The sequence below is a fragment of the Excalfactoria chinensis genome, chromosome Z (genome assembly GCF_039878825.1).
Source record: "Excalfactoria chinensis isolate bCotChi1 chromosome Z, bCotChi1.hap2, whole genome shotgun sequence".
In the NCBI taxonomy this organism is placed as follows: domain Eukaryota; kingdom Metazoa; phylum Chordata; class Aves; order Galliformes; family Phasianidae; genus Excalfactoria; species Excalfactoria chinensis.
The window spans coordinates 63,823,335-63,850,996 of record NC_092857.1 but is presented as its reverse complement, the minus strand read 5'-3'; the positions used below and the strand labels follow the sequence as shown (position 1 = coordinate 63,850,996).

Genomic DNA, 27,662 nt, shown 5'->3' with positions numbered 1-27,662 from the left:
TTACCAGAAAGTTAAAATGAGGCTATCTCTCTATGTTAATGACAAAGAAACGAAGAAAACTAAGTACGCTGACAATATTCTGGCTTCAAGCTGCCAAGCAGAGGTAATTAAGAGCAGTAGATTAATATTAGCACTGAAAATAGGTACAGAAGGGCCTGACTAAGGCAAAAAGACAGACTAGAGCCAAATCTCATCTGCATATCAAGCTTACAGGCCAAAAAATCACTAGATTAGTCCATCTTACCTGACAGGGGAAAATAAATAAATAAATAATCACCTTGTACAAAATATGCAGTAAAATGACTCTTTTCTCACTGTAGAAAAAAAAAGAAAAAAACAACGAATTATCATAGCAAGAATGCCAGAAATCATGTATTTTACTTTGTTCTCTGATTTATCTCTCATTTCCAATTCAGCCCAAAATACAATGATACTGACTAATGACCTAAAACACAGCAGGTTACTGCATAAATTGAAGTAGTTCTCTAAGTTAGCTTTAGGCCAAAACTACTAAAATCATCTTTTAACACTAAGTTATGCTTGTATCATCCCAAGACATTATCTTTCCCTAGGATAAAATTAAAATATAGATCAAATAAAAATCATACCAAGCTTTTCTTAAAGATCACACATTATCAATCCCTAAAAATATTTACTAATTTGTTAAAGTATTCTCTCCTTTTGACATATATAACATGGAAGTAAAACTTATCTAACTCTAATTCATATTAATGCAATTGTACTAACTGTATATATTTTGTTACAAAACCCTTTCAACAATATATTATTCCAACAATAAAGGGAAAAGTTGCTACTTTTACATGCTGTGTCCAAAACTGTCAGTCAGAGATGGAGTATTACATCAAGGAAGAAATTGCTCAGCAGGGTTTGGCCTCGCCTCTGTAATACCTTTGAATCTCTGCTATTGCATTTAAAATGTCCTTCAGACATTTGAAAGTACTATTAATTTAAACAGAGAACAACATTAGGGCAGTTAGCAAACCCACTATTTTTACTGAGGGAAGAAAGAAACGAACACTGAACAAATATTGAAACAAGGGCACACTAAGAGTAAACACACTACTTTACTGCATTGTCTCAATTTAATGTGGAAAACTTCAGGCTACCACAGAGAAAACAAGCATCTCTTGTCAATCACACATTCAAAGACCATACATGAGGCAAAGGAATCCCTGAGACCACACAAAGCAGTGCGTAATTTGTGCCCTGAAGAGGCGTATTTTAGAGAAAGGTGAAACCAGGACACAACAATCACACCTAGATGTTCATCAACTTTCTTCAACACCCACATTTTAATGACTCACACTTTTAAAACCACCACCATGGTTAACTCCTTTTAAAGGAGCCTTACATGTCGGTAGCATATTTATTTCTCTTGGATTCTTCTCCTGCAGTGAAAAGTGAAAATCCAGAATAACAATGCTGAATCATGCTTTCTAACCATAGAAACACAGATGTACAAATATATAGACAATTGTGTCACCATCACTACTCCACCCTGCATAGCTTGCTGCTAAAGAACTTGCAAACCTACAAACAAATCAGTTAATATCCTTTTTTTCCTAATTATGTGTAGAGAGTGGAAAAAAAGTGGAATTCACACCACTACACAGGCTCTTTTTTAACTGCTGTCCTCCTCATGGGGAAGGTTTATCCTTATACTTTATATACCCACATAACAAATTAAGAAGCATTTCTCAGTTCAACCACTGCAGAATGGACAACGTATTATCATCTCACACTACAGTATTTTTCAGTATAAAGAAACCATTAGTGGTTTTATTTATTTTTTTATGCGTTGGTCTGTGTGTACACATTCTAGACTGGCAATTTTCTGCCTGGCTATACATTTATATTTTCAAATGCGTATTTTGTATTCATTTGTATGAAGCCTGCATATTCACCATCTGACTGGGCTTATGAATGTTTTATGGGAATACATCTCAGCACAGGAGGCACAGAAATTAATTTCCACAAGCAAAGTGCTGCGGTTTTAGCTTTTTGTATTCCCCAGTGGATTCCACCTTCCTGAAAGGTAAAAAAGGGGTCATCCGTGACAGAAGAATTTGTTCTTATTAAGAAACAAAAGCTATTAACTGCCTTTCTCCGATTCGCAACAAGTACTTTCATTATTTATTTTCTTATTATTTCCTAAAGTTACTGAAGCTGTGAGGTGAGTGATCTGGAAGTTACTTCCTTCTATCTAACTGCCAAAGCATAACTGCAGCATGTTAGCCACTGGTATCCTTACTTGTTTCTAGTTGGTTTCCATTTTTGAAAATTTCCCTGGAAGTTCAGCTTCCTAGAGGGGAGGAAAATGGAGTGAGCACTAGAGTAGGCAACCCAGACAACTTCAATCTTTTGCTTGCAGTAATGTCTCCAGGGTTCTTACACATTTTGAAAACCCCTGGAGACAGTTTGAAAATGGCTATGTAAGATCCTAGTGTCTCCCAGGTTGTTATTTATTTGTATAATTTCATTAAAATCAGTCTTCTTTCTGCCAAACGTAATTCCGCACTGCCACATACAGGGGAGGTTTGCTCTTCTGGGAAAGAGATGTACACGAAGATGAAGAAGTATAATTGGACTAATTCCGTAGAAGCCAGGCAGAATAGAAATGAGGTTTTAAAAATCAAAGGCAATTCTGGATTTATTTTCTCTGTGATATATTGTACAGACCATTAGTTATTCCCTCTTAAAGTTATAAAGAAGGCTAATTTACCACTAGCAAAGTAAGGGGGATGTGTCCTAATACTGTAACCCTCCTTTTGGTTTACTTTGGTGAACTTACTGAAATTAAAGTCAACAATCTTTATCTTCACTCAATTTAGGATGCAAAAATTCCTGAATATTCAGGCCCACTCATGGACATGCCTCACATATTTACTAAGATAATTTTCAACTGCATTCTTGTCTTGTATGCAGTAATTTACTAAATATCTTAACATACATATATATATTTAACAAATTCTCTGTCAGTTATTGAAGTGAAAAATAGCTTACAACTGTACAAGACTGGAACTATATGAATTATTAATGCATAAAGAATCTGAAAGGAAATCACGGTCTTCATGGTTTATGGTTACACTTCATAACCTTTTAAATGTTATGGCCAGTTGCTCACTATTCAGTTTTAGAGCCCCAACTTACAGTATATGAATTCAGATTTCACATTGCAGTCTAAACCTGTATATTTCCTACAATCATAGAATCATTTGAGTTTGAAGGAATCCTTAAATGTCATCTAGTCCAACTCCCCTGACTGAACATCAACCACATCTCTGGGCAGCCTGTTTCAGTGCTTCACCACCCCTACTGTAATAAACTTTTTCCTTATATCCAAATATATACTTTTCTCAGAGGGTGGTGAGGCACAGTCTGCCCAGAAAAGCTGTGGATTGTCCATCCCTGGAGGTACTCAGGGCCAGGCTGGACAGGGCCCTCAGCAGACTGATCTGGTAGGTGGCAACTATGCACACAGATGGGGGTTGGAAGCAGACGATCCTGAAAGTATCTTCCAACCCAAGACACTCTATGACAACTGATTCTAGGATACTTCTACAAATCAGTTGCTAAAACCAACTTAAGATTTTAAGAAGTTCTTTACATAAAGAGTGGTGAGGTGATAGAACAGGCTGCCCAGAGAGGCTGTGGATGCTCCACCCCTGGAGATGCTCAAGATCTGGTCAGATGGGGCTCTAGACAACCTGGTCTAGTAGCAGACTCGGAGGCTGGCAGCCCTATCTGTGGCAGGGGGGTTAGAACTTGATGCTCCTTGGGGTCCCTTCCAACCCAAGCCATTCTGTGATTTTAAGATTCATGAGCTGGCTTGATTTTTAGCTGAGAATATCAGATGTTCATATCTAGATCAGCAACAGAGGAATATTTTTCTGATATTATGCTTTGTTACATGATTTATGAATTTAAGTTAAAAGTTACAATTACTTTTTAACAGAAAACTCATAGAGACTTTCATCACAAATGGACATATTCTACTTTTTTTTAATTATTTTGTTTATGATGAGATGATTTGAAAGCTGTGAATTTTGGTTTCATTCAAGCAAAGCATTAATTAAGTTTCCCTAAATGTCTGAGATTATACACCTTGGAAATCGCATGTTACCTATAACACCATCCCATGGCTCATGACATTTCACTTTGAATGCTAATTTAATTATTAATTATTGCCTTTTATCTTGGACTGTCTCTTTCAGAAGTACCAAATGAATACTCTTGTATGTATCTGTGATTCTTATTATTAGATAAAGCACTTCGAAATAAAGAGAACTGCCAGACTGAGCATCTGATGAAAGCCTTGGTATGTGCTTAACCAGCAAGCTACTCATTATTGGGCATTCGTTTCATATGACAACTGTAAGTACCCTATTATCTAAGGGACAGCTGCTCTACTGCGCAGGGCAGCAATTCTAAGACTGCTACCAGGTTATCATCTCAGTCAGGCCCATACATGTTGATGACTTCTACACATCCCTACTGGTAGCAGCATTGCTCTCAGGAAAGCAGATGCTAGATGTTTCAATCAGTAAATGCAGGAAACTAACCTATTATTTTGTTTTCTTTTGTTTTTTTTCATCTGATGCATTTTATAAGTTTTACTTATTCTTTCCTCCAAAAGGTTACTTTTAGTCATGCAATTTACCTTTTCCTTGGAGAGAATAAAAGATAACTAAGTGCTTGTCCACTTCATTTACAGCAAAGTGTCCTAACAACAAAGAAAAAACTCTAACCACTGTAGTGAAGGAGAATTATAAGTTGAAGAAGCAAAAGAATACAAAGTGAACTTCAAAACAGCCATGTTCCATGCCATCAGTGTTCAATAAACTTTTGGACAATATCCTCTTGCTGTAATTTTTGGTTAGTCCTTAAGTGGGCAGGCAGTTGGCCCAGATATCTTTGAAGGCCCCTTCCAACAGAACTATTCTATTCTATTCTAATTCTATTTGAAACTGAGGTGTTGGATCTTAACATTATCAATAAACATCTACAGTGCAGGAGTCAAGTCATCGGGGATGGATTCTTCTTGGTGGCAAGCAACAGTAGAACAAGGGACTATGGACAGAAGCTGGAACACAGGAAGCTCCATGCTAATGCAAGGAAGAACTTCACTGTCTGAATGATGGAGCACTGGAACAGGCTGCTCTGAGAGGTTTTGAAGTCTCCATCTATGAAGATAATCAAGACCTATCTGGATGCCTATTTGTGAGACATGCTGTAGCAACTTTAGGACAGAATTCTGGAGAATGATCTCCAGAGGTTGCCTTCCAACCTCTACAAATCTGTAATTCTATGATTCTAGGATGCTACTGATAGACAGGAAGTACAAATCTGCACCACAGTGTATTCTGTAGTCTACCACCTTTAAAGAACAGTGAGAACAGTTTAAGGATGCTACAGAGAATGAAGCACAAATGGGATCTTCATCACAAGATTCCAAGTAACTCTAACTCTTTCATAAGGAAACCTGGAGAGGAAGACAGGACAAGAAGGAGACTGAACAGACAAAGGCTTCTTCCAAACTCAATTATTTTATGATTTATGAAACAACCAACCATCCATATCTTCAGTATCAAGTACCTGCACATTAAAGGAATGATACCAAGGGCAAACTGATGGATGCATAAATCTCTGAGGGAGAAATGGTACTGGATCGTAGATCTATGGATGAGAGTTGGCCTGGACTGGTTGTATATTAAGACTAGTAATCTACATTTAGAACTGACCTTCTCACAAAGATATTATGATCAAGTACACCACCAGTCAAAGCCAATATAGAAAGAAAAGTAATTGTTTAAATAGAAGTAATGCAATATATTCCCAGTATTATATTGGCATTATGATTCAGAAATGGCAATGAAACTAGAGCTATATAAAAAAAATCATCTGTAGTAGCTAGAATCTGATGGCACATTCGTGGAACTGTGTTAACTAACATCAGCAGCTACAATGCCACTCCGAACAATAAAAGAACACTATTTCAAAATGTCACCCTCTGTATCCTTACCAGAGAAGCAGACTGAGTCAGGTAGAGGAATAAGTGCCTCAGTACACTTCTGAAAAGGCTCTGCCTGAAAATGAGTGAATAGTTTCAGCAATGGGAAAGGACAAGGTTTTGATGGTCTGCTACCAAGTCCTGGATGAACATGGATGTCAGAAAGAAGTACAATCAGCTTCAGAATTTTTTCTTCTTGATAGCTCTAAGGCAACTACTCCTAATTAAGAATCCAAAATATTTTATTTCAGTGCTGAAGAAATAAAAGTGGTATAACTCAGAACAGTGACTACAAAGCTCCTAAAATAAACATACGTGTAATTTCACAACTCTATTAGATCTACTTATAATCACAAAACAATGTGATTAAACCCATAGCAATGTATCTTACAGAAAACCACATGTCAACTGAAAATCAGGGCTGCACAGTCTGCACGCACACCCTAATCTCATTTATACTTAAAGCCCAAATGAAATAACACAGCAGCTAACACAAAACATTCCCTCAGAACTGTTGCATTTTTATCCCACCTTTTTCACTCTATTGATTTAATTATCATATTAAGTTCTTATGTCTTCTCAAATGCATGCCCACACCAACAGGAAAAGTTTTTGATCTTTTAAACTCAGCTCAGAACTTATTACAGCAGCTGAAGTAATATCCTCCACCCACTATGAGAATCATGGTCACAGGTGTGGATGTAATATGAAAGAAGAGGAAATATTCATTTTAATGTGCCCTTTATCAGCTGCCTGAGATGTGTACTTTCCACACATATCACAAGCCATATTTATCTGCAGAAACATAAGGAACACTAAGCTATCTTCTCATGAAAAACATCACCACATCTCCACTTAAGACTTATCCTGCAAAATCATCCCATGTGCAGTCACACAGCCCTTGCTCGACTTACCTATTTTTGAGTGGCTCAGATTACCCACATGAGATTCAGTAACAAAGGAACAGTCTTTAAACAGGCAGCCAAGAGACTACGTGACCACATAAATTTAGCATCATTAAAAAAAGTAACAGTTTATTTTTAATAAGTTCTGACTCTTCACTAGCAAAAGGGATAGGCCACTGTTTTTCACTTACAAACTTATTCTGGACAGCTGCCCAGGTGCTAAGTAAACACTGTGTTCGCCATTGATAAGGCCTGTCGGCACAGTTAGCACAGCCTGTCACTCAAATGCAGCAAATGGCATATATTAAACTTAACATCAGCATCAGTAAGCAGTTTCTGGGCTTTCGCTTCTTGACAGAAGTGGGAGAGACTAGAAGAGGAACGGATAGTGATAGAAACAGAAGAAATTTTCAAGTTGTTGAAATCTTTAACTCCCCAAAGAATTCACAGCAGCTTTTTCTTACAAGTAAGACTTGAACCTGCTTACATAAACAATTCACAACTAGCTAAAGAAACAGTTTGAAAGTAGCAATTTTATTTCCCACCTAACCAAAGGAGCACAATTACAGCAATCTGAAAATCTTCAAGAGGAAGACAGAAAGCTAGTATTCTTAAAGGAAGGATATACATGCACAGATATTCCTTGACTAAATAAATAAATAAACACTATATAAAGAAAACGTGCTCAGGAAGCATCATTCCTAAGTGGTATTACTTCAGTGGTGCATTTCTAAGGCAGTCCAAAATCTCTGCATGAATTTCTGAACTTAAGAACTGAACCTTCAAATAAAAGCTAACTGACCACTGAAGTCTCGTCTGTGCAGTTGGCAGTCTGGTATGTGATGATGTATTTCTGCTGTTCAGTGATTTTTTGTCTTTTCACCTATTTGCTATCAGGTCATTTTCAATACACCCCTCCCTGCACCACCCTCTAATTCTATTTTATCAATCTTGTTTTTAATTGGCCTATATTCTGGTCATGTTTTAACATCCCTGAAGTCAATGATAACAGACCTGAAACAGAAAGCAGAGCAAGCTGGTGAATTACACTCCATCACAAGATACATGTTAGACAGTAACTACGCACAAAATCCAGTTGTTTTCAGATGGAGGTTGACTCTGGAGACAAAAAGGAAAATATGTTCTGACAATGTCAAAAATGTTCTGCTTCCAAATGACTTCCCCTTTCAAATTCTGTTTATATTATGTTATGATGGCACACATGAAAACATGAAGATGAAATGGAAACCCAAACACCACTCAAAATATTTTGGTCCAACCGCTATTAATTCATTTTTAGCTTTCCCCTGCAAAACAACTTCTGAAAATTTGGTATTATCTCAAATTAAACCAAATCTCTAAGTATGCCATGACATGCACCACTTTACAGCCTTATTGGACGGTAAAACTGAACCCAAAAATCAAAGCAGTGGATAATGTCACAATAGACCATATTCCTCATCTTTGATTAAAGAAACCCGGTCTAGCAAAAAGAACTTCCTTGCTGAGTCTCCATGAAAGCAAAGATTTGATGATTAGAATTTTTGTTTAGATGTCCATTTACTAAGAAACCATGAAGCACTTCTGCTTCAAGTCTTAAAATCAAATAGAAAGACCTCCCTCCATGCATGCACTTTACTGGAGATTACACAGCAGAGTACCACTTTCAACGTCATGTCCTCAATATGAGTTACACATTAATTGCAGTAGTGAATGACTGTCTATTTTTCCATGGTACTACTCATAATTACTCTGAATAAAAGGTTATCACTTCATTTCAAGTGACAACAAAGCACAGTTTACTTCTCCAGTTCATATGTATATAATCAATAAAGCAGTCATACTCATCACCCTGTGTTCTCCAAAGACACTTCCTATGTCCGCAGACCAAACTACTGCTAACCCTCTAGATTTCACGATACTATCCTGAAGTTATCAAAGCTCTACAGTAAAGAACACTGTAAAGATTTTAAAACTACTGTGTTTGTTTTTTCCCCATTTTTCCCCCAATTAGCTGAAGCAAAAACACCTGGGAAAGAAGCCATAAAGCGAAAATCTGCTTTATGCCTGCTTTTAAAAAATTACTAAATATGTCCATATTAGAGTAATTGATTTGATCTACTCTTCAATACATTACAAGAACATCTACTTATTAAAACAATTTTCTTAAGAAAGCGACCTGATAAAGGGAAATTACTTGATTTATCTAACACGGAGACCTGTATTACACCTACGATGTCCTGCTCCAGCAGAATAAACTAGCATCACTAGAAGCTGGAGAAGCATTGCTATCACAGGACAAACAGTTAGGGCAAGACTGAGTCAGCTCAGAGGTGTTCTCATGTTGGAAATATAGCACTAACTTCATCTCTACCAGCCTCTTCAAACACTTGAGCCTTTTCAATAAGGTTGTTGTAAATAAAGCCTCAGAGGGCTCAAATTCTAGGCAGTAAAAACAGCCTGCGTAGGAAAAAAAAAAAGCAACTACCATCATGGAAGCTTTACAAAGGACTAGTATGTAGCTCTAGGCACACAGGCCACCACATCAGCTAAATCCTTGCCTCTGTGGCTTCAAGATTTGGCTTCAGTCCCAGTTTTGTCACTGGATTAATTTCGTAATATTACCCAAATGACATTTTTCTACCTACAAAAATGCTCAAAAGGACGACCCAACACCAAATCCATTCTAAAAAACAATGCAACTGTCTTTTTCATCTGGATGAGATCCTTGTTACTACCTATGTAACTAAAGACTGCTAGAAAACTAAGAAAGGGGTTGGCACTGAATATGAGACCTTGCTTCTGATAAATTCGGTCAGCCTGGACTGACAGAAAACTACTCCCTGAGGACTATTTGCAGGGCAAGTGGATGAGAATAATGTTGAGCTCATACTAGCTCAATCACCCAGGGTGAAATAGATCAGAATGTATTTATATCTCACTTTTCAACTTCTTCCTCTATTTTTTTATTTTTTTTTTAATAAGTCTTTCCCTTAGTTGTATGAAATGCAAGGTATCCCTTGGGAAACAGATGCTCGTTACATATGTGAATGCCAAGCGAAGCCTTAGAAATGCTGTGGGACTGGTACTGAGTCCCCAAGGATATCTCCTTCTAACGAAACTCGTTAAGAGTCTCAGTGTTGACTTCTTCTGCAGCCTCTGAAACAGAGAATTTGATCACTGCAACTGCACAGCACACAAACGACAAAACAAAGACAGGCAGGCAGGTGCAGTGTTGAGTGACAGGCAGGAAGTTTCAAGAATCAAGAGTCAAAGAACAGTACTTTAAAAGCCTCATCCTAAAAAGAGGCAAACATTCGTGTGTGTGTGTTTGTTTTTGTGGGTTGTTGTTTTTTTTTTCCAACAGAAGACAAATTACCGGTCAAAACTCCACAGTATCTGTTACATTAACACTGTACCAAGATAATACACTGTTCTTAGCTTCAGTGTACAACCTCTGAGAATAGGATTTACACAGTCCATTCCTGGGATGTCTTGCGGAAGTCTTTAAGCTCCAAGTTCCTATCAAACAGGTGTTTATCTGTGTCTCATGTAATTCACGTTGCTGACTCGTGACTCAAAAACCCTTTCATGCAACTGCTCATAGTCTTTGTGGCTGAGTACTTTACCTAATTATACAACAACAATCAGAAGCGGAGCAAACAATGCTAATGAGAGAACAACCTCCCTGAAGAGAGACAAACAGGGGCAAGGAAGATGACTGAGACAGAAAGATGGTTTAAGCTATACCAGCGGAAAAAAAACAGAAACGTACCTTCCAACATACATCATCATATCATAGTATCATAGTATCATAGTATTATGCTAGTTGGAAGGGACCTTAGAGATCATCGAGTCCAACTCCCGGGATTCGAGCCCTCTGTGTAGCAGAGCAGCACTTCTACCCCCTGCTCCACAGGGGGGATTCGAACCCGGGCCCCCTGGTGTTGCAGACGGGAATTCTACCGCTGCGCCACCGGGGCACACAATCATCATGACATGAAACTGTTGCATCATGCAATTAGTTTCTGTCATCTTAAGATCTTAAGAGGAAAATAGTCTGCACAAAGTAATACCAACAACTGATATGCATCTTGATATTTCCACTCTTGGCTTTTCATATATTCATTGATTTCAGGTGCACTTAACTGGCAGGCTCGCATCTTCCTCAGTACCCTGAATATGGCAACACCATTACAGAGCACCTCTTAAAATGTATCAGCAATCCACCAGTTTCACACAGACAGTGCTTCAGTGGCAAAGATGAGAGGTAAATACTTCAACTGGATGTTCTGCTTAAACCACACCTCGATCATTTCCAATCCATTCATGGATTTTCATTTCCAATATAAATTTCTGATTGCTGATCAAGCAAAAGCTTGACTCCAATGCAAACCTCAGCTCTTGACAACTTTTAAAAGAAAATTCAGAACTTTACTGCATTTTTCATGGTGTTTTTGTTGTTGTTGTTTTTATTTTTTTCCCAGACTTCAAAATGTAAAGATTCCATATGATTCTTCCAAAGATTCACAGAGTACTCCTTGTACTACTGCTACACAGCAGCAAGCAGAGCCTGGCCTCATCCATTCGCCTCCCATCTGCCTCTAGATACCTATAAACACTTATCAGATCCTCTCTCAGTCCCCTTTTTCCTAGGCAAAACAGACCCTGGTAACTCAGCATTCCCTCGTGTGGGAGATGCTCCAGGATCCTTCACATCTTTGTGGCTCTCCTCAGATGCAACACAGAAATCTACTTTCAGCCATAAAATACAGCATTTTTGTATCTTGTTTGGTTTTGTCTATTAGTTGTTAAGCAATCCTGATAGGCCAAAAATTGATCAACCGTTCACAGTACCACATGAAGTTTCACAGTTAAAAGTCAGTTTTTGGCTCATAGAAATCACACCAGCATCACTGACTGCACTGGATCTAAACAAAGACAAACCATTTCCCATCAAATAAGACCCAGTCCTATTTAATCTATTTATTTATTCATTTTACCTCTAACACAATTTTGCTTCCCTGGGCAGAAATCTCAGTGGTTCAGTCATTTTCACCAGATAGCATGCTTCAGTGAATCAGATACTGTGCTGAAGAAAGAATGTAATTCTACTGTCATGACAGCTTCAAAACCAGTTTCCTTTGCAGGAATCTATGGAATGGAAAGACATGTCTTTCAAAATCTGCATTTTAAGGTAGCAGCAAGATTTAATCCTGCTGCGGAGTAGCTGTGTTGGAAAATAAAAATAGAAGCATTTCAAACAACATCTTTGTGAAAATCCACTGAAACAGATTGCTGGACAGGCACACTTCATACTGGCAAAAAGATACACTTATGTATTTCTTCTTGTAAGTCGAAAACAACATATCAAAATCAACTCAAGAAAAGCCTGTAATCACAATACAATTTGGGAAACACTGCAACAGTTAAGAAGCATTTGGAAGTAAAAAGAAACCCACAGCTATAGATATTTTTCGATCAAACCTTGTGTTTCTATTTTTATTTTTTTTTTTTTTCCTGGTGGCAGAAGCTGTGAAGAACATGTTATGGCAGCAGTAAGTCCAAAAAATTCTCCACGTTCCTAAAATAAAAATGAACCTCTCCAAGAAATGCTGAATTTCTTGACAAAAATAAAAGAATGTTCTGTATGAACATGCATAGCGTTGCCAGCTGAAATCCAACTTCTGCTGCATGGTATTCAAGAAAATGGTGCTTAAAGAAGGGACAGGTTATTCCCTATTGATTAGGATGGAGTGACCTTATTTCACCTTTCTTGTGGGACGATCTGTAAGCGCAGAGTTTACAGACCTGCTATCCTACAGTTGGTTTGCACATGATAATTCAAAACATAAGAGGCCAAGAGACAAGTTCCGTGGAAACCTAGCTGTCCCTCTGGGCGAGTCTGCTTTTCCTAAAATATCTGTAAAAAGATAACCTTGATTCTTAGCTGTACACCATTCAGCATTTCTGAGACCCACATGTTAGGATCTGTCAATGCAATGAGTGACTTTCTCCTACTATTTCAAAAATACTCTGAAAATCAACACAAGGCTGTGCATACTCTGGCACAGGCATTTCCAGAAACACGTACAAGGAATAAACCCTTATATGACGTTCACTGCCAAGACTTTTAGCAGATGTCAGAGATTCAGCTGTAACAATGCCTCCTTACAGAGACAAGTTCAGCAAATTATTAGTACAACACTACCAATAAAAAAAAAAAGCAGTGCAACGCAACAGAATTACGCTTGTTCTCTGCAATTCAGCATACTCATTGCAGACAGTGCAGCTAAGCCTTTGAGACATACATGAAGCACAACTTCATAAATGGACCGATTTTACAATAGGCATACATTTCGTCGAGTTTGAAATTCTAGGTTATTGTGCAATCTTCATTAAATATAGGGGACTAAGCAGGTCATTAGATATCTCTAGGATAACCAAAAGCATTCTTCTGTAGTTCTGTCAAGCTATTTTCCTTATACAGTTCATAATTAAAAATATTTCTGCTTAGCTTAGTTAACAAGGCTTTTCTACAGGATTTTCTACAGCACGTAAATACATTTCTATGAGACTGCAGCAACCATAGCAGCTTTAAAGATTTGCAAAATGGTTTTGGAAAGATATCTAGCCATTGTCACCATGCCTACAAAACTGTAAAAATACTTCCCGTTTGTGTGCCTACAGAAGAGCTTATGATACTCATGAATAAAATTGGTATTTTACATACTCTCTACCGTCATACAAAGAATGGACTCAAATTACTGCTGTGATGACTGTAAAACCTGAGTGTTGCACATCTATCATACAGAACCACAGAATGGTAGGGATTGGAAGGGACCTCAGGAGACCACCAAGTCCAGCTCCCATTAAACCAGATTCCCTACAAGAGATCACACAGGTAGGTGTCCAGACAGATCTTGACTATCACCATAAAAAGAAACTCCACAATCTCTCTGGGTAACCTGTTCCAGTGCTCTGTCACATATATGTTCAGAATTGCACTCTGTCACTCTCCATTTATCAATTCTAATACTATGAACAAAAAAGACCAGCTTTCATTCTGAAGTAGAAACTAGTTAATACCTCAAAACACAAACAATCCACTAAGACCTTTGAAGTTTTCAAGTAAAACAGTAAGAAATGCTTTAGTAGAATAATCAGATTACTGCTTCATCAAAGAGCAAACCAGGGGGTAGTTTGCAAAACAACTGACTTACCCTTTCAGATTGCTGGGGGTTTTTTTGTTTATTTTTTTACTCAAAAAGAGGTTCCTCAGTTGATGAAGCTTTCTGTAAGGAACTGAAATCAGAAATGCCGCAGCCCCATTCTCCTGCAAAAGCACAGCATGAAATATGTGCCTGCTCTCTTTTACAGCTACAACTGATAGCAGGGCAACAAGGGAAGTCGTCTTAGTCTGACTCGAGTCAAGCAGATGCAGAACAGCCTTAGGCATAACAATGTTTTCTTGTGTTAGTAAAATCACTTTCCTAGCACTAAAAGAAAATGAGTCATTTTAAGACTTTTTTTGTTATTACAGTGCAGTCTGTATGACAGTTTCTGGTATTTGGTTGCTGTTCATGCAGTCTCTCTTAAGATACTCACCAATTCAGTGAACTATATCCAGAAATGAAGACAGAATGAGGCTCCAATTCAAAGCAGTGGTGAGACATTAGTAACAAGGCTGCTAGCTCAGGTGCTGGTGAACAAATGGCTTCCTCGCTACATGTGCGCAATTCTCAGATGTAACACTTAAAAATCAGACACAAGCTTACAGACAGCCAAGTGATAAAAAACAGGTATTCCTATCCTGATGTGCCTCTGTCACTTATGTGGTTCCGAATGAAGACATGAGCAATGGTCTCAAAATCCAGGTAAAAAAAATGTTCCAATCCAGATTCTTTCAATGTGAAGCTACCACAACTGCTGTCTCATCTTGCATTCTACTTTACTTTGAAGATGCTTATTAAAAGCATAGGTAAATTGACATCCTCTTCAACAGGTCATTAACAGGTGACAACACCACCCTCCGGCCTCCAGAACTCTGACTTCAGAAATGATGGATTATGAAACAAACTTGATTTTACAGATTTCTTTAACAATCCCTTGAGAGCTTCCAAAATTACTGTCTTCTGCATTAAGCATTTTCACCTAGCTCTCTATAAAGCATGTCATTATTACCAAAATCAGATTTAGAGATTACTTCAAATAACAACAACCAAATTAGGTAAAAACATAATGAAATGCATTGTTTCATGCTCAGAAGTATTTTCATTATAAAATACAAAGCCTGTGTTGAAAAGTAATTAATACAAAAACTTTGATATTGTTTTCAATGCATTTCTTGTTTCATCTTCCAAAATTATTTTCTGAATGACTTAAACTGAACACTGTGGGCTTTTTGTAATTGCATCTTAGAAGCTGGAAAGAAAAATGAATAGATAACAACAAGCTTTAGCAAACTGACAGCACAGCCACTAAATCCGGTGCTACAATAAACACTTTTAAGTGCCATTTTAATTGACATGCTGGAATAAAGGCTTTCATTTAATGCTTCTCAGTCTTTATACTACACAGCATGAATGTATGGAAGTGAAATTTAATTTTCCCCAAAGCTAGACTGACACATCCCTATTCTGCAACAAATCTGAAACAACCACAGTTGTTATTGTTGAGCCACAGTTTTAATGACAACAGGTAGATCTATGTCACATAGAATTTGGCACAGTTATCATTAAAAATTCTTTCAGAGGTCAAGCTCGCAAACCAGTGTCCAGTTCTTGCACTGCTCAAAATCTGAGAACAGCAAATGCTCACTGGCTGCCAATGCTGACTGTGTAGCCACCTGCCCTTGAGAGCTGCAAAACAGGCCTGGCATCAGGAGAGCTTCTAGTGAGAGCAGGTCTGACAGCACTTCCAGCTAGAAGAGCTGATGAAACTCTGAACAAAGCTTTACTGGGGAAAAATGGCATTCCCATTTATGTGCAGCCACTGGACAAGTGTACTGCCTCACATCTTTGTTCAAATAAGCCAGGAAGCAGGCCTGGAGCTCCACTCTGCCAGTGTGTGATATCAACCAAACAACATGAGGAAGAGAACGTACAGACCAACATTTAGGGACCCCTAAGGCACTAGGCTTTACATAACTCCTTCAAAACCTCCTTTCCTTACCATAGCATATTTACCTCAGTGTTGGACTCAGTACCTCACACTTTGACAAGACACCATGTGAAATCAATGCAAACAAAAGCAGCTTCTGCTCCCTTACTTTGGCAGCTTATCAGTGCTGTTGGTTTTAAGTCTGTCCAATGTTTTTTCACCTTGTTCCCTAACAGTGGCACTGCAGGGATGACACCTCAGCACACCTTCTGAGCAAGGGTGGAGCTGTCAGAGCCGTCCACTCATAGAAATGTGTTTATTGCACAGCAGTGCTTTCTTCACAAAGAAAAGCAAAATACAACAATTTACAAACACCATAGAGCACTGCCATCTAGTGATTGTGACCATAAATATAAAAGTTAGCACTAATTCAGGCTGCAAACAGAATTAATATTATTGATAATCGAGATTCATTTCTGTCTTACATTCTAAGGCAAAACTTCTGTGTAACAAACCATAAGAGAATAATCAGTCATATCAGAGTTCAGCCATTTGTCACTCAGCACTTGTATTTCAAGGTAAAAAAAAATGCTGTAGGTAGCAGGCCCACAAGAAGAACCTACTCAGCAAACCCTAACTACAAAGCATTAGGTAAGAGCTAAATTTTTCAGTACTCTGAAGAACAGCACAGAAATAAAAACACCCAGCAATATCGCTGTAGGTACCTAGGCAGGATATATTGATGAATTCTGAACTGTAATGAAACTACAGGAGAAAGAGAAGCTACACAGTTCAGACACAGGTCTGAATTGTTTTCTTGACAGCTGCAGAAAATGGCCCTGTTGGTACTTTAAGCTAGAAACCCCAGCTGTAAATATGATTAAATTTCTGTTTCCTTGGATAAAAATTATTTTCCAAACACAGTCCATAAAGCAGACATCTTGGTATTTTTTTATTTATCACATATGTTATGATCTGTGCCTGCTGTTAACATACTTTTATTCTGATCTTTCAGAGTACCTACGTAACAGCTGCAATTTGCTGAAATAATGCTCTTATGTCAGCTTGCAAACTTGTGCAAAAATGCGTGCATATTTTTGCACAAGTTCTTGAAAATGTAACAGGTCGTTTCTGCTAGTATACACAGAATCACAGAACCTGAGTTCCAGAAGAATGCGAAGCCATATATATCTATCTCAGAGCAAATTTCAGCAAGCACTACTATTATAAATCCCGCTGCTGAGTTCAAAAAATAACTAATTGTTCTTACAGGACTGACAAAATAGACTTTACTGTTACATATGTACTACAGAATTACCTTTTGCTTCAGATTGAATGAACAAAGACCTACAGAATTTTCGAAGCAGCATAACCTATGCATAACAATGTACTGGTAGTTCATCATGGGCTCAAAACCATGAGCAACTTTTCATAGGTGTTCACAATCAGTATCAGATCTGAGATACAATCACATTGCACTCAGTAGATATGAAAAGCTGCAGAACATGTGAGGCTCTGATGGCTGCTGAAGAAGATGTACCCATGTAAGATCTTGATATGTTACACACAGTTACTGAGCGTCCCTACATGTGTTGCTAATACCTAGTTAGCACATAAATAAATCTGTAATACAGATTAAACATTTAAGTGTAAAATCCAGTCAGACTTGATGCAAATTTCTTATTCTCTTAGAGAACCTCCACAGTGATGAACTTAAATACTCTATACAGAATATCTCTCACATCAACAGAAGTGTCTCTCAACTGCAACCTATGGAAATAGTTTCTCTCCCTTTCCAAGAAGCAACAGTGGGGGAAAAAAAACAAACACAAAACTTCAGATGCATGAAATACTTAACAGTGCTACCCTAAAATGAACAAGTAGTGAACGCTTGCTGGCTAGAAGCTGCTAAATCTGATCAAAGTCACTTCTTCAACTGCAGCACTCACCTGACCTTTACTCAAATGAAGAAGTCTCAGGAAGTTCTAACAATCACCCCGAAGTAAAATAATGTTTTCTAAGCTTATTAGTAAGTAAAAATGGTAAACTTACTTATTTTAATATTTTAATCTAGTATCAAGATATAGTGTTCTACAGGATTATAACTGGATGCCAATTTAATTCTCCAGACAGTTTGTCTGTGCACGCTGCAAAGTAAAATCTGAACCATTTTTAAGCAAGACTGTAAAGACTGGCACTAGATGCTCAAACCACCATGTTCACAAGATAGGATGATTTAGCAGCGCAGCAATAACCAAATTGGCGGCTCTTACAGCTTGATGCTCAGTGAGCAATGTGCATTTCTTCAGAAGGCCAGCTGAAGCCCAATAAGGAGAAATAAACCACTGTACACACAAGCAATTGTGTAATATGACATAATGCATAAGACTTCTTGTGGTATTCAGAGAATACGCTGATACCATTTTTTTGGTTTGTTTTGCCTTTTTCTGTAGTGAAAAAAAAAAAAAGGCACTTCTAGATGAACTAACTCCAAAGTTTTATAAGACTGAAACTCTGTTCAATAATATTTGGTTAATGTATTATTAATTTTTAAGTATTTTGTAATTCAGATTTCTTTTCCCATCAGATAACTTTTTGTTTATCTAATGGTAAAAATAAAACTGGAATGTGTAATATTAAATAGCCTCACTATGTTCACATCTTTCCATTCCAAAGCTTTAGCAAGTGTATCTCAACATAAAAATGGTTTACATTAGGGGAAGTCCAAAACAATTACCAAAGAGATCTAGGTCAATTCTTTTTATTCTCAGCTATAAAAAGGACAAACTACTTTTGCTTGTCTTTTCACAGTATTTGTAATTGCTTTACAGGAGATATCTGATGACTTGTTTTGCAGTCCCCAATGCATTACATTGCTTAGTACTTAATTACCTCAAAATCAAAGTAGAAATTATGTCTATTTCTTCACAAGCACTGGATCTTCCAAAATCCCTAACACACTTATAACTTTGACCCTTTTCACATCCACAGATGGAATGTTGATGAAAACAACACATGAACAACTTCATCATGAACGTTTTGAAGGAATATGTTCTCAATAAGAGAAGTGTTCAATAGTAAGCCTGAAACTACACACTCATGCTAAGCCACAAGTGTGAGAAGGGGTTGTATGGAACTATTTCAACCACAGAACCATGTGCTTCCTTAAAGTGATCAGAAGTGCATTACATTTTCTTGATACACTCTCCTAGATGTTGCTGACAACTTATTTTCCTCAATTACCTTGACGGGTTTCAACTTCCTATTAATTCCTCATCATTTTTCTTCCTCACCGTTGGTTATCCTCCAGGTCATACACAATATTCAAAAATAAATGACCAATTTAGAAGTCACTTAAGTTACATATTTCCTTCAGAATCCCTGGATACAAGCCATACCCTTGCAGTTTATTTTTCCAACTGCTTGACTGCTGTATATCTTAGAATGCCCCCTCCTACTGTCTCATAGTGACTGCTTCCTCCTTACAGCTGTGAGGGAAACTAAGCAAGACTTCCACCCATTTAAACTTTTCTAAAATTATTTACATACCTTATATCTAGTTTAGCAAACACAAATATCAATAGGAATCAATTCTTATTTGTACTAGGGTTTACATTCACTGGGAGCGTGGAAAAACTTTTTTTTTTTTTGCAAGTTAAACTGGCCGACTTGCTCTTTGAGGGCTTCTGTAATCCAAACTGGATTTTGTTAACATCTGCATTCAAACTTGTCTCTAGCCTGAGCACTTCATTCACAAAGCAAAGTGTGCCAGTTCATGTGGAGAAGCAGTCAAAAGCTGGCACGGGACAGGTTTTTTCTCCTTTCCTTGATCACACTCAGCATTCCAAACATAAGACGTCCATTAAAAGGACTCTAAAGCCATACACACAACAATAACCAAATGTGGAATCATGCTTATTCTTCTAGATTATCTCATATATTTATCTGAACACAACTGATTTCTCATCAGTTCCTCCATACATGCTGTATTAGCATTTTTTTTTTTTTGCATGTACTGCAAATAAAAAAAAAAAAAAAAAAAAACTATTCAAGTTCCTAAATGTGAATGCTGTAATTTCTACTCAAAATCATAACTTCTATCTTTTCTTCTATGTGATAGCCATAGACTGGAAGGCTACATCTAGCACTGGAAGCATGCAGAGGAACCTCTGATGCAGGTCTTGTAATGTGGCATGGTTCTTAAAGATGAATGTTTACTCTTCCGCAAACCCTCAGAAGAATAGGGCCACATTCTCTCCCATCAGGACAATTACTGCCAGTCCTAGTAAACAGCATCACCATTTTGAAAGTTAAATGCAGTTCACTTCTGCTGGTGATGGCCAGCCATGGAGATGCTGGGCAGTCATAGCTCATATGGCTCTCTCATTCACAGACACACTGACTGACATCCCAATTCCCACATCAATTTCCCTTATTTCCCTTTCAGAAGCCTGGGATTTTGTCACAAGCACTAAACAAACTCTACTCTTCTCCAATGGGGTCGTCAGATGTACTATGCACCAGGTAAGATCAGCAGATGGCTGAGTGGCAAAGCCTCACCAACTTGAAATCTCCACTCTTCTCCAGAACCTAAGAAGCAGCCGAAGTTTTTTTCTTGCCAAGGAGCTTCTCTCTTGCATCTCTCTCCTGAAGTTAGGAGTCAGCCCACCTGGTTAACCAGAGTTCCCAACCACTGCTTCCCACGGTGGCTGCAAATCCTTCCAACAGCGTCATGTTTGATGCCTCTGACAACTTACTTAGAAGTAGCTACGGGCCTCAGTGATACAAACAAATATTTACACATCTGTCAGACAGGGGTGTTCTTTCAACCCACATTAGGCTGAGAATTACCTAAACACTCGGATAATTCTTGAGAGCTTCCTTTTAGAAATGATTTTTAAAATCTCAGCGTTCTTATCTCTTTCAAAGATCTGAACCGTACCCATATAATTTCTCTTCATTTCTGTACCGTATGATTTCAGCACAAAATAAATAAATAAATAAATAAATCAGGCTATAAATTAGTTCCTGACATAATTATAGGTTTGCAGACATTCATATTTCCCTTGGTCTATCAACAGAGTGAACTACTGCTCTAATAAACTGAAACTAGAGTTACTGGAATTAAAAGGCATTCACTAGTATTTCACATCAGACAGCTGTAACAGCAAACATCCACAAAAAAAAATAAGCAGCCTTCCTGAAGAAACTGTTTTAAATGCATGGCCCACCAACGACATTCGAAACTTTCTTATCCACTGCTGTAATAAATTACTGTATTCAGTGTAATTGACTTTAAAGAGCTTCACTAAATGATTCAGCTAAAGAAATGTCTCCTTTTTACTACATTCAGGGAGAGCCACTAACATAACCCATTAACCATATCTAAGTTTAAACTAAAGAGGAGCCTTCATCAGAATCCAAAGCAGGCCCAGCACACAAAGTCCAACCAAGAACCACCCATAAAAATGATACAGTAAGATGAAACATTGTTATTTTATAATCACAATGATTTGTGCTGTAGAACTAGGTCATTCTGGCTAGACGTACCAGAACTTAAATCCCAGGAAGACCCTCCATGACAGCACCATCAAACTCCTTGGCAGCCTGCTGCTGCAGCAAAGATGGCTGCCCCAGCGCAGGAACAGCACCACACTTGTAGGCTGCTGGGGCCAAGCCAGCACTGGAGGTCTGCACCTCTGAGGCTCACATGCACCATGAGTGCCAGCCCGCCTGGCAACTAATTACAGGAAACAGAAACCTTTTTGCTTTGCAGAAATGAACTCTGCAGCAGCCAAATGGAGCTTCTCCTCAGAAGATCTTCTCTTGCAGAAGCTCCCACTCATGGCCTACCTGCTGATCCACAAGGCCTTCACCAAACCCTGAGTTCTTGTGCATCTTATGGACACAGCGACCAAGAGCCAAAAACTGGAGCTAAGAAATTAATGCTGTTTCACCATATACAAACTGAAGAATGTAACAGGAGGAAAGACCAATTAGATGCTAGGAAGAGGATGGAGGACGAGTCCAGTTCTCAGATCAATCCATTTAATTTCTCCAGTTGCATGATTCACCCTATCTTGCTCAGTTGAAACAAATCTATCAGAGAAAGGAACATACATAGAAGGATCTTCCATGAAATCCTATTTTCTGTGCAGTCAGGGGTTAGGGAATTAGCTTTTCATTCATACTGGAAGGCCACTGCCTTACCTCAATGCCTGTTACCCCTGTGGCTGTAATATGTTTTCAACACAGAAGGCAGACATGGTTAGAATGATTTGATATTTGTCTCCCCATTAAGTCCCTGTAATCTGATCTCCTTCTCCCACTGGTTGCTCTGTCATCAGAGATGGTTGTTAGAAGAAACGTAACTTCAAAAGCTGCAATTTCAAACATAAAATGTATATTGCCATTCCATATCCATTAAGACACTGTACCTACAGTTTCTTTTTTAATTTTATTTATGTGATTTTGCTCCTATTCAAATGAAATTGTCTTCAATTAATTTTTTTGAGAAGATATATAATTTTTTTTTAAAAACATAAAATAGAACATAAATTTATTACAGGTAATAAAATATTAATCACAAGTTACTGTTGTATAAATCCTTGCTAAACAAAAAGCAACAGGACTTTGGGTAATTACTCTTACTCATCGTGACCAAACGACTGACATTTTGCAGTTAATCAAACAAGCTCCATAATAAAGCAAGATTTTGCACAGACAAATCATTCTGCTAAATTTAATCCCGTTCTACCAAAATAAATTATAGTTTTACTAACAAGGATGATAAAATTTTGATAGCATTTTGCCTTTTTCTCTTGCACCATAACTTTAATTTTGACATTGACAGCTAATAAGTTATGTTGCTTTATCTGTGTAACTAATAAACAATTTTCTAAACAGTCTGTGTAATTGCTCCATCAGGTGAAAATGCATGCACTCATTTCCCTCAGACACAACTGGTTTTCTGAAAAAACAAAGATCATCCTACTTTCACTGAGTCATTTAAATGGTGGTATTTGGATTGTAATTGTAACCAAAAACCAAATGGGACTTTCCTGTCTTATACAAAGGGACAAAGATTAGCTGAAGTGTTACTCTTGGTAAAAAGCAGCTTAAAATATTTACACTTGAGAAAAATATTTGTTTCAAGGCAACTTTGTTCCTATTCCAGTGTAATTAGCAGTATTTTTGGAAGATGAGTTCAAGTGCTCACTATGTCCACCTTATGGAATACTGTTCACCAAGTATCCACATTGGCCTAACAGGGGTGCCATCATAACCATCAGGCTGAAAACACAGTGTACCAATATATAAAAACACTCGCCTACAACCTACTGATATAGATATCTACTTCAAGTTTCAAAGAGAATGAGAGATCAGACTTTAATCAAATAACGGCTCTGATCAGTATGATTATAAATAAGCTCATGAACTACTGCTTCACAGGATAGTTGCTGAAAGGAAGAGGGGGAAAAAAAACAACAACACAGAAGATTTGCATTTTATCAACAGAAAATGGGTCACTGAAATGCCATTATACAACACTGATGACAGTTTATCTTCTGTGTTTCCTCTCTCTAAAGATTCTCATCATTAAGGAATGGAGTTGTTCCCTGGGAATCCAAAGGCTTATGAGATGGCAAGGAACCCAAACAAGAGTTCTACTCAGAGGATCTCATGAGAATAATACTGACAGCACAGAAACCCATCGATTGCTATGCCGCATGAACATCAGTCTCGAGTGGCAATGCTTATAAATTTCAAATACTTCCATTTCATTCTTAACAGAGTTACCTCAATCATTTTAATATATATTTTTTTCAAGATAAGAAAGAAGTTACTCTTTCCAGAAAAAGAAGCAAAAGCTTCTCCCTCTGCTTTCAAATCAGGGAAGAAAGCTCCCTGAGACTGGCTGAAAAAAAGCATGAGCTAAAAATATTCCAGAAAACAAACAGCAAAACTAGTCACTGTACCGATCAGAAATGAGCAGTAGTTTGGAAGAATTCATAATTAGACACAGCTTTGACTAATCAGGCTTATAATGACCTAGGAACGCCAATCAATGAGTAGTAAGAATGAGAATTTTCTTCAATGTCCTGAATATCCATAGAGAATACGAGGAGAAATTACGCAGAGTTAAGACTGTATTTAACATAATGTGTTAAAAAAAAAAAAACTTGTGGCTGCACAAACTCTGAGGTACAAGGAGCACGGTGCTTGGTTTTGTATAAATCCAGTGAAACTGATCCACTTAATGGTCCCTCAGCTGTGTTTTTAATTATCAGCAACAGCGAGGAGTAAATGTACCTTCACACAAAGGGTGAGCCAATGAGCCAACAGGCTGCACACCCACCCAGCACTCTGAGCTCCTGCACTGCTTTCTCACTACATTCCCTGACCTTTTGTCAGCCAAAAGGCATTAAAAAAATAGAAAGAAATAAAATCCCCCTCCCCACCAACAAAAAGAACAAAATAAAACCCAGGGAAACAAAGGCAAAAGCCACAGCAGCATGAATTATTTAAAGTACCGGAATCCTCATCGATACCCTCACCAATAACCACACCCACCCAAGGCTGATGTTATTCAGAAGGTCTGACACAAGACCTAAAACCCCCTGAGATGAAGGGGCATTTTCAACTCGGCACAGTCACAATCCATCCTCCAGACCTCCTTACCTTTCTATCTGGAAGGAAACGACATGGCTTCAGACCACAAACGGCAAGTTACTTTGGTCTTTCTCCCTAACTGCGGGGTATTGCAACCCACAGTACCAGCCCACGCAGCACTGATGGCAGTACGGGTGGACAGCTGTCTGGATGACAAGCTTCTCTAACACTTCATATTCCTTCACCTCTTGCTGCTGTGCAGGAAAACATTTCCACCTAGAGCCCTTCCACAGAATGCCTCCATCCTACAAGAGAAAATCCCGGCTGTGGGCTGCACCACCGAGCCACACTGCTCACACCGAGCTGAGCGCACCGCGTTCTCTCCATCCTATGGAGTTGTTATTCCTACTTCCTCAATGGGGAATTCAGAGCACTTAAAACACTTCTCAGAGATCTTCTGTTTACCAAAAGGAGAAGATACTGCTGTTCTGCAGCACACTGTCAAAATCACTACTTCTCAGGACAGAAAGGTGTGAAGGTGGCACAGCAGCTGGGGAATCAATCAAAGTGATGATCTGGGGAAAAAAAAAAACCCAGACCATCTTTGGAGGGGGTATCTGAAGCCATGCAAAGGAGCACTGCAGACCACGGCCCACTGCACACCAACCACACCGCAGCTGTGCATGCACAGGACAGCACCTCTTGCACAGGGTGCAGCACTGCTGATGTGCAGTGGGGAGACGGCTCCCACCCACACGGCTTTCACTGCAAAACAGACCCTTCTCTTCCTCCTCCCACTGGATTTTCACTTTTTTTTTTTTTTTTTTTTTTTTTTTTGCATAAGAGCACTGCTGCTGAATGATGGATAAAACACTCTATAATTCTCCCAAGGTGTACGCAGCAGCTCCAGGTGCAATCTTCTTTGCAACGCAAACCCCTCAGTGCTGGATGAAGGATGCAGGACCAGGCGTGAGCACCCCTGGGCACAGGTTTCACGGGTCGCCTTTTACCTCCCTCCCTCAGCATCACAAGAACTCATTTTCACTTCCTTCCCTCACTGCTGTAGTTTTGACTGAAATAAAGGCTGCAAGGCTCATTTTGTGACAAAGCCACTAAAAAAAGCAGTTGTGTCGTTCCCCCCCCCCCCCCCACTAACACTTAGCAAGCCATCCAAGTTAAATCTAATTTATTTTGAACCATTCTGACGCTTGCCTTTCTAGATGAAAAGGTCTTACTTCTGAAAGAACAGCATTCTGAAATAACAGCACATAAAGAGAGAGCACTGCAGTTCCTCTCTGCTTGGCAGGGAAACCTACGGGGGAAACGCTCACGAGCGTTGGGTGTTCATCACAGCAGCTGTGGGACAGGGCGTGCAGAACCCCACATAGGGAGGCAGCGTGGAGGCGGGCAGCTCTGCCGCCTTGGCCGTACCTGCTATTCCCCCAGGTGTGTGTTTGGGAGTACCGCACTCGGAGCTGCCCCTTACAACAGCAGGCGCTCAAAATCCGCTCTGCAGAACGCGGAGCATCGTCTCCACTGTCCCCCGAACCTCCGCTCCGGGGACGCACGTCCTCCATCCAGCGCACATCCACCGCGGACACAGGTGTGGGAGCATCCCCGCGACAAAGGACGGCGGTGTTCGCGACACCCCGCAGGGCTCCCACCCCACAGTGGTTGGGGGGGGGGGAAGGGGGAACACCGCGGTCATCACTGCGTCCTCAGCCCAGACCCTCGCACCGCACCGCCCCACAGCCCCGTCCCGCAGCTGGGGGGGAGGGGGGAACCCGGCAGGGCGGTGGGGCCGCCCCCGTCCCGCTGCCACCTCCTCTCCTCTCTCCCGCCTCTCCCCCACCCCCTCCCCCCGCAAAGTTCCCCATCCCAAACGGGGACCACCCCCGACGGCAGCGAGGCTGCCCCCACCGCTTACCTGGCGGCGGAGCCGGGCGCTCCCTCTCGGCGCGCCGCAGCCGGGGCGGGTTTTGCCGCCCCCTCCTCTGCCCCCTCCCGAGGTGAGCGACGCGCGGGGCGGCGGCGGCGGGGAGCAGCCGGGGAGAGCCGTGACATTTAACCGGGCGGCAGAAGGGTCGCGCCGAGCCCGCGGCGCGGGCGGGTGCTTCTCCTCCTCGCCGCTCGGTCACCGCCCTCCTCTCGGCGGGCAGGCGGAGGCGGGGGGCGAAGCGCGGTCCATCCCCGGAGACCTCTAGCCGCGGCGCGCGGAGCGATGCTCTCCTCCCGCTGTCCGCTTCTCCGCGTCGGGGGGTGAGGACGAGGGCTGTCCGCCTGCCCCTCGGCGGGGCCCGGCACCACGGGGACGGGCGGGCGAGCGGCGGGCGAGGCGAGGCGGCAGCGCCGGCAGCGCGGGGAGGCAGCGCCAGCTCGAGGTGAGGGCGGGCGGAGGGGGGGGCGGCGCTGTCAGAGGCGGAGCGGCTCCATCCGCGCGGCTGCACCCGCCGAGACGACGGCGGCGGCGGCGCCTCGGGGCGGTGTCCGCGCCCCCTCCGCGGCCGGCGGCGGGTGAGGATGGACGGGCGGACCCGGAACGACGCGCCTGGAAGGCTGCTCGCCCTCCTGCGTGTGGCCCATTCCCCCCCCCCCCCCCCCCCCTCCAACTCAGCTCCGGCCGCGGAAGTCGGACCCCCCCTCCATTCCCCACGGTGGGGTGCGGCAGATTTAGGGGAGCGCATCCCGCGGGAGCGGCCATTTGCAGGGCGGGTTTGGGGGCGCGGGGGGGTTGGGGAGGGGCTGCGATGCCTCGACGCCCTCAGCCGTGTGCCCCGGCGGCGGCTGTACCCCGGGTCGCCGGCATCGCGCCGTGCACAGTGCGGAGGCACCGTCGGTGCTGGGAGGGGCCACGGTGCTCTTCGCTCTGCTCGCACTCCGCTGGTGCCGCCGGGGTGTCTGCCTGCTCTGGGGGAAGGCAAGATGCGGAGTTGGCGGAGCGCGGATCGCTGCTTTCTGCCCCTCTGCACGTGTGGCGGTGGTTGCCTTTAGCGCGAGTATGTGGAGCGGCA

General features: G+C 40.6%; 1 protein-coding gene across 6 annotated transcripts in view; it reads right to left on the bottom strand.

Moving 5' to 3' along the window:
• LINGO2 (leucine rich repeat and Ig domain containing 2) overlaps positions 1 to 27,026 on the bottom strand; it is a 475,029-nt gene extending 448,003 nt beyond the window's left edge. For all 6 annotated transcript variants that reach the window (XM_072359097.1, XM_072359099.1, XM_072359095.1 and 3 more), the window contains exon 1: positions 26,579 to 27,026. The gene's annotated coding sequence lies outside the window, so the exon portion shown is untranslated. The remainder of the gene's footprint in view (positions 1 to 26,578) is intronic.
• Between the last annotated feature and the right edge of the window lie 636 nt (positions 27,027 to 27,662).